Genomic DNA, 16205 nt, shown 5'->3' with positions numbered 1-16205 from the left:
GGCGCAGGCCCCCGGCGTCGACATGGCAGCAAAGGAAAGGGACTCGTCTGGAATCTCTACGATGCGATCAGCAATGGCGCGCAGGTGGGAATCCCCAACAAGAAGAACAAACTGGAACAATGGAAAATATTTGTTTTAAGAAATGTAATCGTCATGTCTCACATCAATCACTGTGTTTGTAAATTCTGAAACAATACCTTCTTGTCAGGTGACTCGTCAAGGTAGACCAGTTTGTGACTCTTGCCAGTCACGGACGACACTGGCCAGGTGTTCACACGGTGGCGAAAACCAGTACCCCCTAGTTAAAACGATACAGAAAATTACAATAGAAATACACATTTTGCTAATAAATTGTAGACAAAAAAAACAAACTTAAATGAGCATTCTCCATACACATTAAAGAAAACACAGGCGACTACATACGTGGGGGACGAGGAACTGGTGGCACAAAGCTGGTGGTTGGAACCTGGGGGGCAGACTCCACCACCGCTGCCAGGCGCTCCTCCATCCTCTTCCTGGCAGCCGTGCGGCGATTCTGGCCCTTAAGACGGGGCATAATAACTCGCACAAACAGTCAAGTATATTACGGAAAGCAGTTGTATTAAAAGAACTTGTTAATCAAAATAATTTAAAACAAATCCTGTTCCTTGGTGTTGCTCTGTGATGTCGATGTGATTCAATCCACTGGAGAGAAAAAAGAAATTGTACAAACTCAAATCAACAACAAAATTTTACAAAATTGAAGAATAAAAATTAAAATCCACATGCTTTCAACACATTTTGAAATTGAAAAAAAACGCACTTTAATGCTAGAAAATGCGCATTCATTACATTTCAGAAAAACAATTACTATGTATTTTCTATGTATAACTAAGTTACAAAAATTAATTAAATGATAAAAACACTGCATAACAAAACCCAATTAGCAAAACCCCTGATTTAATGTTTTAGAAAACATGACAAAAAAAAAATAAAGCACAAATATCGTTCTAGAAGCTGTGTTTTAAAATAACAATGCCTAATTAAATCACTCTTATCCGTGTCAGCACGTTGGCTAGCTTACTGCAGCGTGTAGAAACTTCCAGTTTTCAAAATAAAACATGGGTATTGAATGTATGAAAATATTTTTTTTTTTTAAAGAAAGAAATGAAGAGGTTTGTCTCATTAAGCAATATAATCCTGCACTGATTTTGGGCCTGCAGCTGAAATAACCTCGAAGCTATTGAGATAAAATGATGAAAATATTTACTGTATTTTGTGTATTGAAAAATTCATAAAAACAAATAAAGCATTAAAAGAGGTGTGTCTCATACAGCAAGTGTAGTTCTACTGTCCTACACACATTTTTAGCCAATAGGAATCTCATGAGGTAATGCTGACATTATGATTCATTAGTAATTGACAAAACAATTAAATAAAAACAAAACAAAAGTTTAATAATAAATTATTTAAAAAAGCAGCATACACCCAGCATGTGTTATTTTTTGTTTTTATAATGACCTATTTGCAGAACATTGTTAACAAGCATAAACAACTCAGTACAAGAAGGTATCAGGAACATCTTTAACAATAACACAAATGAAAAAAAGAATGAAAATTATGAAAAAAAGACATCAAGTCAAGCCATGTGCTTTTTGTCACTATGGTCAAGCCAGCCGTGGTTCGCGTTTACCTGGTCAAATCAGCCGCACGTTTTTTTTCTAGTGTGCAAATCTACTAACGTGGAATGGCGCAAGCAAAACTGCACAGTCTGCTAATTGCAATGACAAATGTCTATACTTCAAGCATTTACGCAATTATTAGGACTATAATTTATCACTTTTTGCAGTGGGGTCTAAATGTGCATCATTTTGAATCTGTGTGTTGAGAAGTGCCATGTGTGTGTGTGTGACAGAGCGAGAGGAGGACAGCCGTCTAATTGCAACAATATATGGTTTAAGCATTTGCAACTTGGGTTTTATATTTATATTTATTTATTTTTGAGAGTTCCCCAGTGATAATATCTCCACTACACCACAGTAAAAAAAAAATGAAACTGCACAAAATAAATAAAACAATTAATTAAGAAAACACTGAAAAACACCCATTGTACAAGCTGTAGCTGTGTTTTAAAGTGAAAACACTTATTTAAATGACTCTTATCTATGTTGAAACAACTACATGGAGCTGAGGCGCCATTAATTCATTCAAATTAGATAAATAAAAACTGAAAAACACACATTCTACAAGCTGTAGTTGTGTGTAAAATGATGAGGCTTATTTAAATCACTCTTTTCTGTCATTAACATGGAATAAACAAAGCCCCGTGGAGTCACCATAGTGAAAAATTTAATTCAAACTAGATAAATAAGTAAAAACTGAAAAACACAAGAAGTAGTTGTGTGTAAAAATTATGAGGCTTATTTAAATTACTTGTATCTGCTTTGAACTGCGTGTAAAAACATCTCATTTGGAGCTAATATGCTAAACACATATCAAGGCCAGCATTGCACAGACAGGAGGACCATAAAGAAAAACACGGAATTTAAACTACATTCAACAATTAAAATGACAACACTTGTTAAAATGACTCTTATCTATGTTGAAACAACTACATGGAGCTGAGGCGCCATTAATTCATTCAAATTAGATAAATAAAAACTGAAAAACACACATTCTACAAGCTGTAGTTGTGTGTAAAATGATGAGGTTTATTTAAAACCCTCTTTTCTGTCATTAACATGGAATAAACAAAGCCCCGTGGAGTTCAGGCCTCTGTGAAAATCAGATTATGATGCACAATAGTGAAGAATTTAATTCAAACTAGATAAATAAGTAAAAACTGAAAAACACAAGAAGTAGTTGTGTGTAAAAATTATGAGGCTTATTTAAATTACTTGTATCTGCTTTTAACTGCGTGTAAAAACATCTCATTGGACCTAATATGCTAAACACATATCAAGGCCAGCATTACACAGACAGGAGGACCATAAAGAAAAACACGGAATTTAAACTACATTCAACAATTAAAATGACAACACTTGTTTAAATGACTCTTATCTATGTTGAAACAACTACATGGAGCTGAGGCGCCATTAATTCATTCAAATTAGATAAATAAAAACTGAAAAACACACATTCTACAAGCTGTAGTTGTGTGTAAAATGATGAGGTTTATTTAAATCACTCTTTTCTGTCATTAACATGGAATAAACAAAGCCCCGTGGAGTTCAGGCCTCTGTGAAAATCAGATTATGATGCACCATAGTGAAGAATTTAATTCAAACTAGATAAATAAGTAAAAACTGAAAAACACAAGAAGTAGTTGTGTGTAAAAATTATGAGGCTTATTTAAATTACTTGTATCTGCTTTTAACTGCGTGTAAAAACATCTCATTGGACCTAATATGCTAAACACATATCAAGGCCAGCATTACACAGACAGGAGGACCATAAAGAAAAACACGGAATTTAAACTACATTCAACAATTAAAATGACAACACTTGTTTAAATGACTCTTATCTATGTTGAAACAACTACATGGAGCTGAGGCGCCATTAATTCATTCAAATTAGATAAATAAAAACTGAAAAACACACATTCTACAAGCTGTAGTTGTGTGTAAAATGATGAGGTTTATTTAAATCACTCTTTTCTGTCATTAACATGGAATAAACAAAGCCCCGTGGAGTTCAGGCCTCTGTGAAAATCAGATTATGATGCACCATAGTGAAGAATTTAATTCAAACTAGATAAATAAGTAAAAACTGAAAAACACAAGAAGTAGTTGTGTGTAAAAATTATGAGGCTTATTTAAATTACTTGTATCTGCTTTTAACTGCGTGTAAAAACATCTCATTGGACCTAATATGCTAAACACATATCAAGGCCAGCATTGCACAGACAGGAGGACCATAAAGAAAAACACGGAATTTAAACTACATTCAACAATTAAAATGACAACACTTGTTTAAATGACTCTTATCTATGTTGAAACAACTACATGGAGCTGAGGCGCCATTAATTCATTCAAATTAGATAAATAAAAACTGAAAAACACACATTCTACAAGCTGTAGTTGTGTGTAAAATGATGAGGTTTATTTAAATCACTCTTTTCTGTCATTAACATGGAATAAACAAAGCCCCATGGAGTTCAGGCCTCTGTGAAAATCAGATTATGATGCACCATAGTGAAGAATTTAATTCAAACTAGATAAATAAGTAAAAACTGAAAAACACAAGAAGTAGTTGTGTGTAAAAATTATGAGGCTTATTTAAATTACTTGTATCTGCTTTTAACTGCGTGTAAAAACATCTCATTGGACCTAATATGCTAAACACATATCAAGGCCAGCATTACACAGACAGGAGGACCATAAAGAAAAACACGGAATTTAAACTACATTCAACAAAATTAGAACTGAAAAATAATATCTACAGAAGCTATGGGAACATTATTTTAAATAATTAGTTCAATTTAATCGTGCCATCTGTTTTTCTCAATGTGCACAAGATCGAACTGAAGCAAATATGCTAGTAGCATGTTAAATATCAAGGCCAGCATTACACAGACAGGAGGAGCATAAAGAAAAACACAGAATTTAAACTACATTCAACAAAAATAGAACTGAAAAATATATCTACAGAAGCTATGGGAACATTATTTTAAATAATTAGTTCAATTAAATCGTGCCATCTGTTTTTCTCATTATGCACACGGGGCTCGAAATGAAGCTATTATGCTAATAGCATGCTAATTAGCCACCTGTAGCCCTTACCTTTGGTCCTCCGCGGATTCTGCTGCTGCTGCTGCTCTGGCTCTGCTCTGCTCTGCTGTGCTGTCGCTCAAGTCCGGTCCACACGATGAAGAAGGTCTTTAAATCCGTTTATAATCGCTGATAGAGTTGAAATTCGCTGCTGAAAGCTGCTGATAGCAATGTGTGTAGTCGTATGCGTAAACAAACGACTGAGGAGGTGGGCGTAGCCCGGGGGTAATATCTACCTGCGCGACCAATCAGAACGTCATTCTAGAAGATTCCACCAGTAAAGCGAGTAAAGCCAAGAAAATGAGATGAAATCAAATACCGGAAACACCGTGTAGAAGCGGAACTTGTCAAAATAAAGGCAACGCAGCATATTATTTTTAACAAGGTACAATGAAAATGTCAAAACTTAAGTACATAATACTGAATTCAAAAGGAAACGCAACATGTCAAAATGTAATGTTTAATTCTGATGCTTTGCATAATTAAAATATGAACATTTAATTTTTAATTTTTAACGCACTTTCTCACTTTCATCGCGCTACGTGTAGACGTGCAGTTTATGAACAGGCAAGGCGGCGGGCACCTGACAGTCGGAGCCTGGAGCCGAACACAGTCACAATTCTGTCATGCAATACCACAGACAGCGTCTGAATGTAGGACTAACCTATCTGCGGAGGGATATGGGAGTGGCCAATCTGCGGTTTGAGCCGAATCACTGGCGTCACACACAATTAACTAAGACGATTGAGCGACTGGACGTAAGTACAAAGTAGTTAAGACAGATAAAATTAATAATTAACCGTAACCAACATAACATTATTAACTACAAATATAACGCTTGTTTAAAATTTATGTGTGTTCATAACTTCTTTGTGCATGTGTTTTTAAGATGGCTTCCCCAAGCAAAATTCCCTGCATGGGGAAAATGAATGAAGGGCTGCAGCTGAAACTGCAGCTCCTTGCTGTAAGTAAACCACAAAACTTTCTTACTAGAATGTATTTTCATCTCAGGGGCATACAAGTACTTATTGAAACAAAAAATACACATTAAAAAGAATATTTAAAAAATAATGCCCTTTTAGAGCTGCTAAAACTTTCTAATTTATTATAAATATGATTGGTGAACTAACATAATACATCACAAAACAACTCAATGACTGTCAGTTACCACAGTTTATATTTACCCTGGAGCTGTTTTGTGCATTTGATAACTAACAATTCTATCAATACTAAATGATTACCTTTAAAAACATATATTGAATCTTTTTTTATTATTTAACCTATAAATCAAATGCATTTCCTTAATAGGAAACATGGTTATTTTACCTCGAGTTTTGTCCTCAGTTCTCTATAATCTAGTGTTGCTTCCAACTAAATGATGACATGACTTTTATTAGAACAATGTACTCCCATGACAACAGACTTTAAAATTTACACATAATTTCTTTCCTTGATTAATTCACAATGAAATACTGCCATTCTTTTGATATTTCCAGCAAAGACAGTATCACATCAGCAACAGCAATGTAACTCATGAAATACATTTGATAAAAAACACAAACACATTTTTGAATTTAACTTGAATGCATTAAATAAGCAAAATAGCAAAATGCTTTTACAGTTACATGTAAAATATGTGCATCATTGCATCTGTCTCAACAGTACTCAGCTAATGACCCTGCGGTGCCACGTAATGTCGTGGCATCCAGGATCATAGATGTGGCCACAATCGTGGCCACATCTGTCAATGCCCTGGAGCGACGCATCAAGGCACAGGAAAGCAAGTGTGCTTTCCTTGAGCGCCAGCTCCAGGAGGCCAAGAAATGGCTCCAGGAGGACGACAGTGCCATGGCTGGTTAGTACTAAAAACATAAAATATGCAATAATAAATGTATTTGACAATTCTCACTATTGATGACACAAAATGTTTCCTATTAGCAGAAGCTGAGGAAAAAGTCAACCGTAAGTTTTGTGTCAAACACAAACAAAAAAAATCATAAATTTGTTATTATCAGATGCTTATCTAGGTATATGTGTCTCTTTCATATTCTCAGTCAATACTTCTGCAGCAGGAGTCGAGGAGGAAGGTGAGACGAGTACAAAACTCAATCTTGACAGAAATAAGTAACGGAATGTAACAAAACATACATTTCATCTGAAGAAAAACACATCGACTCATAAATCAAACTCTTTTTTTGCAGTGGAATCTCCTAAATAAAGTAAGTATAACAGTGTGCAAATCAATCCAAACATAAAAACATGGACCTGACATACTTCTAATGTTAATTATTTGTGTCTTTTCTCCCCTTATAATACAATGACAACTCCTGAAAAGTATTTTTGACTATTTACAAATAAAAAAATTAAACAAAAATAATGAACTGTTTTTTATTTTACTTTTATAGCAACTATTTCTGGTGTATTATATCATCTATTCCAACTATCTGAACCACTTTAAGGTGATGAAACACAAATTAAAACCATTTTCACATAATGCTGTTTTTGCTTAGTCTAATCTATAAAATAAAACACAACCTTACAATAGTTGTAACACCAGAAACAATATCACATTATGTTTGTTTGAAAAATGTCAAATTCAGCTGTATACGATTTTGTACAATCCATAACTCAGCTTTGACAATGTATTATTCAGTGACTTGAAAAGAATATCAACCATGATAAAACATTGATTCCATAAGCTCAGCTGCGAAGGGGTTAGACTCTGATGCCACCACATCAAGTTCACTCCTGTGTGGTTTACATTTTGATACATTCTCATTAAAAAACTATACTTGTGACAATGTCATTATTACAAAACAGTGCATAGTTGCAGCACTAGTTGTATACACCTAAAACTTGAGATGTGACACCACAGTCTCATCTGAAAAAGATGACCTCGCTACAGGAAGTGGAACATCTGAAACAGGAACGCTCTGACGCATTCGTTGCACACTTCGCGATGGCTCCACAGCCCGACATGCGTGGGGACGCCGCTGAAAATAACTAGCCCCGCGAGCGGTGAATGAACGGGTTCGTGGGCGAGGTGCGCGAGGAGGCGTGGCACACGCCGACGAGCGCGCATCGGCTCGAACCCGTTCAGATCCGCTCGCGGGGCTAGTTATTTTTATTTTTATTATTATTATTCTTCCGCCAAATGAATCGCCTTTTTGAGGCCTTTCCCATGCCCAAAAACTCACAGATTTTTGCGACCACGTCAGGCCTGGTGAAAATTTACGTATTTCAAAGGTTCGGGGAAAAAGCGTGGAAAATTGGAAGTGGGAGGGGCTTCAGAGTGACGCAAAAAAGTGCTAGTAGGTCATCTCCTGTCGGGTTTAACGAAAATGAACGAAACTCGGTACACATGTTCATTAGGTTGAGCTTTAAATAAAAGTCGATGACAAGCGTCCTGGGAATCCTACGTGAAGGCCGCCATTTTGGATTGAAGGCGAAAATGGCGGCGTTTTTGGCGAATTTACACCATCGCTACAAAATCTATCTCCTCCTACAGTTTTTGAGCGATCACCTTCAAACTTGGGGAGGTCACTGTGGACCAGTTGAGGAACAGAAACAATTGGAAGGATTTTTAAAATATCGTATGGCGCACGAGATAGGGGGCGCTAAAGTTGGCGAAAATTCAGGTTTTTCGCCGCAGAGAACGAAACTCTTATAACTTTACAACGAAAGGTCCGATCGGAACCAAACTTGATGTGAGTGATGATGGGTGGTGTCTGAAGAAGACTATGAAGAAATGGTCCATTTTGAAAACAGCGCCTCCTGGTGGTGGCAGAAAACATACGAAAATTACACCAGCGCTACAAAATCTATCTCCTCCTACAGTTTTTGAGCGATCACCTTCAATCTTGGGGAGGTCACTGTGGACCAGTTGAGGAACAGAAACAATTGGAAGGATTTTTTAAATATCGTATGGCGCACGAGATAGGGGGCGCTAAAGTGAGTGAAGAACGAAACTCTTATAACTTTACAACGAAAGGTCCGATCGGAACCAAACTTGATGTGAGTGATGATGGGTGGTGTCTGAAGAAGACTATGAAAAAATGGTCCATTTTGAAAACAGCGCCTCCTGGTGGTGGCAGAAAACATACGAAAATTACACCAGCGCTACAAAATCTATCTCCTCCTACAGTTTTTGAGCGATCACCTTCAAACTTGGGGAGGTCACTGTGGACCAGTTGAGGAACAGAAACAATTGGAAGGATTTTTTAAATATCGTATGGCGCACGAGATAGGGGGCGCTAAAGTGAGTGAAGAATGAAACTCTTATAACTTTACAACGAAAGGTCCGATCTGAATCAAACTTGCTGTGAGTGATAACAGGCCAGGCCTGAAGACATTTATATGAAAATATTCAACTTTCAGCGCCCCCTGGTGGCTAAAGGCCAACATTGTCCGATCTGCAAGAAAATTGAAATGTGAGGCAAGTGAACTTCCCTGAACACTTTTACGGACACGACTTTCACCCACAGGAAGTCGGCCATTTTAAACAGGAAGTGCCCTCTAACTTTGCTGTACATTTACCGATAAGCACAGAACTTAATATGTGAGACCAGGGACCTGTCCTGAACATGTCTATATAAAAATATTCAACTTTCAGCACCCCCTGGTGGCAGCAGATAGTATTACATGCACACGTCGCGATGGCTCCTCAGACCGACATGCGTGGGGACGCCGCTGAAAATAACTAGCCCCGCGAGCGGTGAATGAACGGGTTCGTGGGCGAGGCGAGCGAGGAGGCGTGGCACACGCCGACGAGCGCGCATCGGCTCGAACCCGTTCAGATCCGCTCGCGGGGCTAGTTATTTTTTTTATTATTATTATTATTATTCCGCCAAATGAATCGCCTTTTTGAGGCCTTTCCCATGCCCAAAAACTCACAGATTTTTGCGAGCACGTCAGGCCTGGTGAAAATTTACGTATTTCAAAGGTTCGGTGAAAAAGCGTGGAAAATTGGAAGTGGGAGGGGCTTAAAAGTGACGCAAAAAAGTGCTAGTAGGTCATCTCCTGTCGGGTTTAACGTAAATGAACGAAACTCGGTACACATGTTCATTAGGTTGAGCTTTAAATAAAAGTCGATGACAAGCGTCCTGGGAATCCTACGGGAAGGCCGCCATCTTGGGTTGAAGGCGAAAACGGCGGCGTTTTTGGCGAATTTACACCATCGCTACAAAATCTATCTCCTCCTACAGTTTTTGAGCGATCACCTTCAAACTTGGGGAGATCACTGTGGACAAGTTGAGGAACAGAAACAATTGGAAGGATTTTTTAAATATCGTATGGCGCACGAGATAGGGGGCGCTAAAGTTGGCGAAAATTCAGGTTTTTCGCCGCAGAGAACGAAACTCTTATAACTTTACAACGAAAGGTCCGATCGGAACCAAACTTGCCGTGAGTGATGATGGGTGGTTTCTGAAGAAGACTATGAAGAAATGGTCCATTTTGAATACAGCGCCTCCTGGTGGTGGCAGAAAACATACGAAAATTACACCAGCGCTACAAAATCTATCTCCTCCTACAGTTTTTGAGCGATCACCTTCAAACTTGGGGAGGTCACTGTGGACCAGTTGAGGAACAGAAACAATTGGAAGGATTTTTTAAATATCGTATGGCGCACGAGATAGGGGGCGCTAAAGTGAGTGAAGAACGAAACTCTTATAACTTTACAACGAAAGGTCCGATCGGAACCAAACTTGATGTGAGTGATGATGGGTGGTGTCTGAAGAAGACTATGAAGAAATGGTCCATTTTGAAAACAGCGCCTCCTGGTGGTGGCAGAAAACATACGAAAATTACACCAGCGCTACAAAATCTATCTCCTCCTACAGTTTTTGAGCGATCACCTTCAAACTTTGGGAGGTCACTGTGGACCAGTTGAGGAACAGAAACAATTGGAAGGATTTTTTAAATATCGTATGGCGCACGAGATAGGGGGCGCTAAAGTGAGTGAAGAACGAAACTCTTATAACTTTACAACGAAAGGTCCGATCTGAATCAAACTTGCTGTGAGTGATAACAGGCCAGGCCTGAAGACATTTATATGAAAATATTCAACTTTCAGCGCCCCCTGGTGGCTAAAGGCCAACATTGTCCGATCTGCAAGAAAATTGAAATGTGAGGCAAGTGAACTTCCCTGAACACTTTTACGGACACGACTTTCACCCACAGGAAGTCGGCCATTTTAAACAGGAAGTGCCCTCTAACTTTGCTGTACATTTACCGATAAGCACAGAACTTAATATGTGAGACCAGGGACCTGTCCTGAACATGTCTTTATTCAACTTTCATTATTATTATTATTATTCTTCACACAAAAAAAGTGCCATTTTGAAGGCCTAAACGTATCCCAAACCTCACGAAATTTCGGGACAACATCAGACCTCGCTGAAAATTTTGTAAAAAAGTGGTTCGGTGAATGTGCGTCAAAAAATGGAAGTGGGCGGGGCTAAAGACTGACGCAAAACAGTTCTACTAGGTCAACTCCTGTCAGGTATAACGTACATGAACGAAACTTGGTCCACACGTTCATTAGGTTGAGCTTTAAATAAAAGTCGTGGACAAGTTTTCTGTGAAACCTACAGGAAGGCCGCCATTTTGGATTGAAGGCGAAAACGGAGGCGTTTTTGGCGAATTTACAGCATAACTTGCCGTAGATACCAAAATCTACAGTTTTTGAGCAATCACCTTCAAACTTGGCGAGGTCGATGTGGACCAGTTGAGGTACGATCTAATCTGAAAAGTTTTTTGAAATATTGCATGGCGCACGAGATAGGTGGCGCCAAAGTTGGCGAAAATTCCAAATTTTCCCAACACGCAACGAAACGCTTATAACTTTGCGATGGAAGGTCAAGTCGGAGCCAAACTTGCCATGATTGATGATGGGTAGTTGCTGAAGACACCTATGCAAAAATGATCACGTTTGAAACCATCGCCTCCTGGTGGTGGAAGAGAATATACAAAAAAAAAGTTTATTTACGATTTCGGTAATAACTTTTACAGAGATTGTCGTATCCGACTCAAAATGACACTGAAACATTGAAAACACATGGTAGATGATGCGTGTTGAATATGACAGCGCATTGTTTAACGATGTAGCGAGGTGCGGGGTGCAAAGTCGGATTATTGCGACAAAAAAACAAACTCTTATAACTTTGCGAGTCCTGGTCCAAACTGAACCAAACTTCCTTGGATTGATGTTCTTCCAGCCCTGACAATGTCTATATGAAAATATTCAATTTCGAAAACAGCGCCCCCTGGTGGAAACAGAAAGAATTTTATTTGCTATAAAATCTATCTTGTCCTAGAGCTTTTGTGCTATCACCTTCAAACTTGGCGAGGTCAATGTGGACAGGTAGAGGATCAAAAGTTGGTGAAAGCTTTCTAAAATGTCGCACGGCGTACGAGATAGGGGGCGCTAAAGTTGGCGATCATTCTGATGTTGACCAAATCTCTTATAACTTTGCATTGGAAGGTCAGATATGAACCAAACTTGCCGTGGTTCATGATCGATAGGTCTTAAAGACGAATATGAAAAAACGGTCACGTTCGGAAACAGCGCCTCTAGTGGTGAGAGTATTATTACCCAAAAAAAGTACATTTATGATGATAACTTTGTGGAACATGTTCCGATTTGAACCAAACTTCCTTGGATCGATGACAGTCCGACCCTGAACAAGTCTACATGAAAATATTTAATTTCGAAAACAGCGCCCCCTGGTGGAAACAGAAAGAATTTTATTTGCTATAAAATCTATCTTGTCCTAGAGCTTTTGTGCTATCACCTTCAAACTTGGCGAGGTCAATGTGGACAGGTAGAGGATCAAAAGTTGGTGAAAGCTTTCTAAAATGTCGCACGGCGTACGAGATAGGGGGCGCTAAAGTTGGCGATCATTCTGATGTTGACCAAATCTCTTATAACTTTGCATTGGAAGGTCAGATATGAACCAAACTTGCCGTGGTTCATGATCGATAGGTCTTAAAGACGAATATGAAAAAACGGTCACGTTCAGAAACAGCGCCTCTAGTGGTGAGAGTATTATTACCCAAAAAAGTACATTTATGATGATAACTTTGTGGAACATGTTCCGATTTGAACCAAACCTCCTTGGATCGATGACAGTATGGCCCTGAAAAAGTCCGTATGAAAATCTTCAATTTAAAAAACAGCGCCCCCTGGTTGCTGGATATAACATTACATATCAAACTTTTTTATGCTGCTATAACAAGGATTGTTGTATCCTCCTCATACCTGATATGTGGGACCACAAAACCGCTCCGACCATGTCAGCAACAGACGACTTCCTGACAGGAAGTGGATCTGCCGCAACAGGAAGTAGAATGTAACTTTGCCATACGTTGCCCGATCGCCACGAAACATGATATGTGAGTCAATAAAACTTCCCTGAACATGTTAATGGACACGCCTTTGACCCAACAGGAAGTCAGCCATTTTAAACAGGAAGTGCCCTGTAACTTTACCGTACATTGATCGATCTGCACGGAACTTGACACGTGAGACCAGGAACCTATCCTGGACATGTCTGCAAAAGCTAAACTCCAAACAGGAAGTGGAACGCCAAAACAGGAAGTAGAATGTAACTTTGCCGTACGTTGCCCTATCTCCACGAAACATTATATGCGAGTCAAGGGAACTTCTTTGAACATGTTAATAGACACGCTCTGACCCAACAGGAAGTCAGCCATTTTAAACAGGAAGTGCCCTCTAACTTTACCGTACATTGACCGCTCTGCATGGAACTTGGTATGTGAGGCCAGGGACCTATCCTGAACACGCAAACAGTGTCCTCCCGACAGAAAGTGTAACGCACTTAACAGGAAATAATATATGACTTTACTCCACAGCCCAACATCCGCACCGACGGCGCCAATTAGAACTACGACAGCAAGCAGCGAATGAACGAGAGACGAGATCAGGGCGCAAGCGACGAGGTGGGCGCGGGTCGCGACGTAGCGTCAAGCTCGAACCCGTTACCACCGCTTGCGGTGCTAGTTATTATTATTCTTCACACGAAGAAAGTGCCTTTTTGAAGGCCTAAACGGATCTCAAACCTCGTGAATTTTTGGGACAACATCAGACCTAACTTAAATCGCCGAACCAAAGTGGTTCGGTGAATGTGCGTCAAAAAATGGAAGTGGGCGGGGCTTCAGACTGACGCAAAAAAGTGCTACTAGGTCAATTCCTGTCGGGAATAACGTACATGAACGAAACTTGGTACACACGTTCATTAGGTTGTGCCATGGGCAAAAGTCAATCACAAGTTTTCTGTGAAACCTACAGGAAGGCCGCCATCTTGGATTGAAGGCGAAAACGGAGGCGTTTTTGGCGAATTTACAGCATAACTTGCCGTAGATACCAAAATCTACAGTTTTTGAGCAATCACCTTCAAACTTGGCGAGGTTGATGTGGACCAGTTGAGGTACGATCTAATCTGACAAATTTTTTGAAATATTGCATGGCGCACGAGATAGGGGGCGCCAAAGTTGGCGAAAATTCAAAATTTTCCCAACACTCAACGAAACGCTTATAACTTTGCGATGGAAGGTCAAGTCGGTGCCAAACTTGCCATGATTGATGATGGGTAGTTGCTGAAGACACCTATGCAAAAATGATCACGTTTGAAACCATCGCCTCCTGGTGGTGGAAGAGAATATACAAAAAAAAAGTTTATTTACGATTTCGGTAATAACTTTTACAGAGTTTGTAAAAGTGTCACTCAAAATGACACTGAAACATTGAAAACACATGGTAGATGATGCGTGTTGAATATGATAGCGCATTCTTTAACGGTGTAGCAGCGTGGGCGGAGCAAAGTCGGATTTTTGCGACAAAAAAACAAACTCTTATAACTTTGCGAGTCCTGGTCCAAACTGAACCAAACTTCCTTGGATTGATGTTCCTCCAGCCCTGACGACGTCTACATGAAAATATTCAATTTCGAAAACAGCGCCTCCTGGTGGCAACAGAAATAATTTTCTTTGCTATTAAATCTATCTTGTCCTAGAGCTTTTGTGCTATCACCTTCAAACTTGGCGAGGTTAATGTGGACGAGTTGAGGATCAAAAGTTAGTGAAAGCTTTCTAAAATGTCGCACGGCGTACAAGATAGGGGGCGCTAAAGTTGGCGATCATTCTGATGTTGACCAAATCTCTTATAACTTTGCATTGGAAGGTCAGATATGAACCAAACTTGCCGTGGTTCATGATCGATAGTTCTTAAAGACAAATATGAAAAAACGGTCACGTTCGGAAACAGCGCCTCTAGTGGTGAGAGGATTATTACCCAAAAAAAGTACATTTATGATGATAACTTTGTGAATCCTGTTCCGATTTGAACCAAACTTCCTTGGATCGATGACAGTCCGACCCTGAACAAGTCTACATGAAAATATTTAATTTCGAAAACAGCGCCCCCTGGTGGAAACAGAAAGAATTTTATTTGCTATAAAATCTATCTTGTCCTAGAGCTTTTATGCTATCACCTTCAAACTTGGCGAGGTCAATGTGGACGAGTTGAGGATCAAATGTTATTGAAAGCTTTCTAAAATGTCGCACGGCGTACGAGATAGGGGGCGCTAAAGTTGGCAAACATTCTGATTTGTAAAGACAGACAACGAAACACTTATAACTTTGCGATGGAGGATCCAATGTCCTTCCCTGGATTGATGCCTTGGAGTAGTCTATATGACAATATTCAATGTCTTAACGACGCCCCCTGGTGGCAGCAGACTATGCCATCTACTGTGCAACACAAAAGAAACTGGTATAACTTTGTAAATCCTGTTCCAATCTGAACCAAACTTCCTTGGATTGATGACAGTCTGACCCTGAAAAAGTCTGTATGAAAATCTTCAATTTAAAAAACAGCGCCCCCTGGTTGCTGGATATAACATTACATATCACACTTTTTTATGCTGCTAAAACAGGGATTGTTGTATCATCCTCATACGTGATATGTGGGACCACAAAACCGCTCCGACCATGTCAGCAACAGACGACTTCCTGACAGGAAGTGGATCCGCCGCAACAGGAAGTAGAATGTAACTTTGCCATACATTGCCCGATCGCCACGAAACATGATATGTGAGTCAATAGAACTTCCCTGAACATGTTAATGGACACACCTTTGACCAAACAGGAAGTCAGCCATTTTAAACAGGAAGTCCCCTGTAACTTTACCGTACATTGATCAATCTGCACGGAACTTGACACGTGAGACCAGGAACCTATCCTGGACATGTCTGCAAAAGCTAAACTCCAAACAGGAAGTGGAACGCCAAAACAGGAAGTAGAATGTAACTTTGCCGTACATTGCCCTATCTCCACGAAACATTATATGTGTGTCAAGGGAACTTCCCTGAACATGTTAATAGACACGCTCTGACCCAACAGGAAGTCAGCCATTTTAACAGGAAGTGCCCTCTAACT

Source organism: Microchirus variegatus (genome assembly GCF_963457635.1).
Source record: "Microchirus variegatus genome assembly, chromosome: 9".
Lineage (NCBI taxonomy): Eukaryota > Metazoa > Chordata > Actinopteri > Pleuronectiformes > Soleidae > Microchirus > Microchirus variegatus.
The sequence above is the reverse complement of the archived record's forward strand: the minus strand, read 5'-3'. Positions refer to the sequence as shown.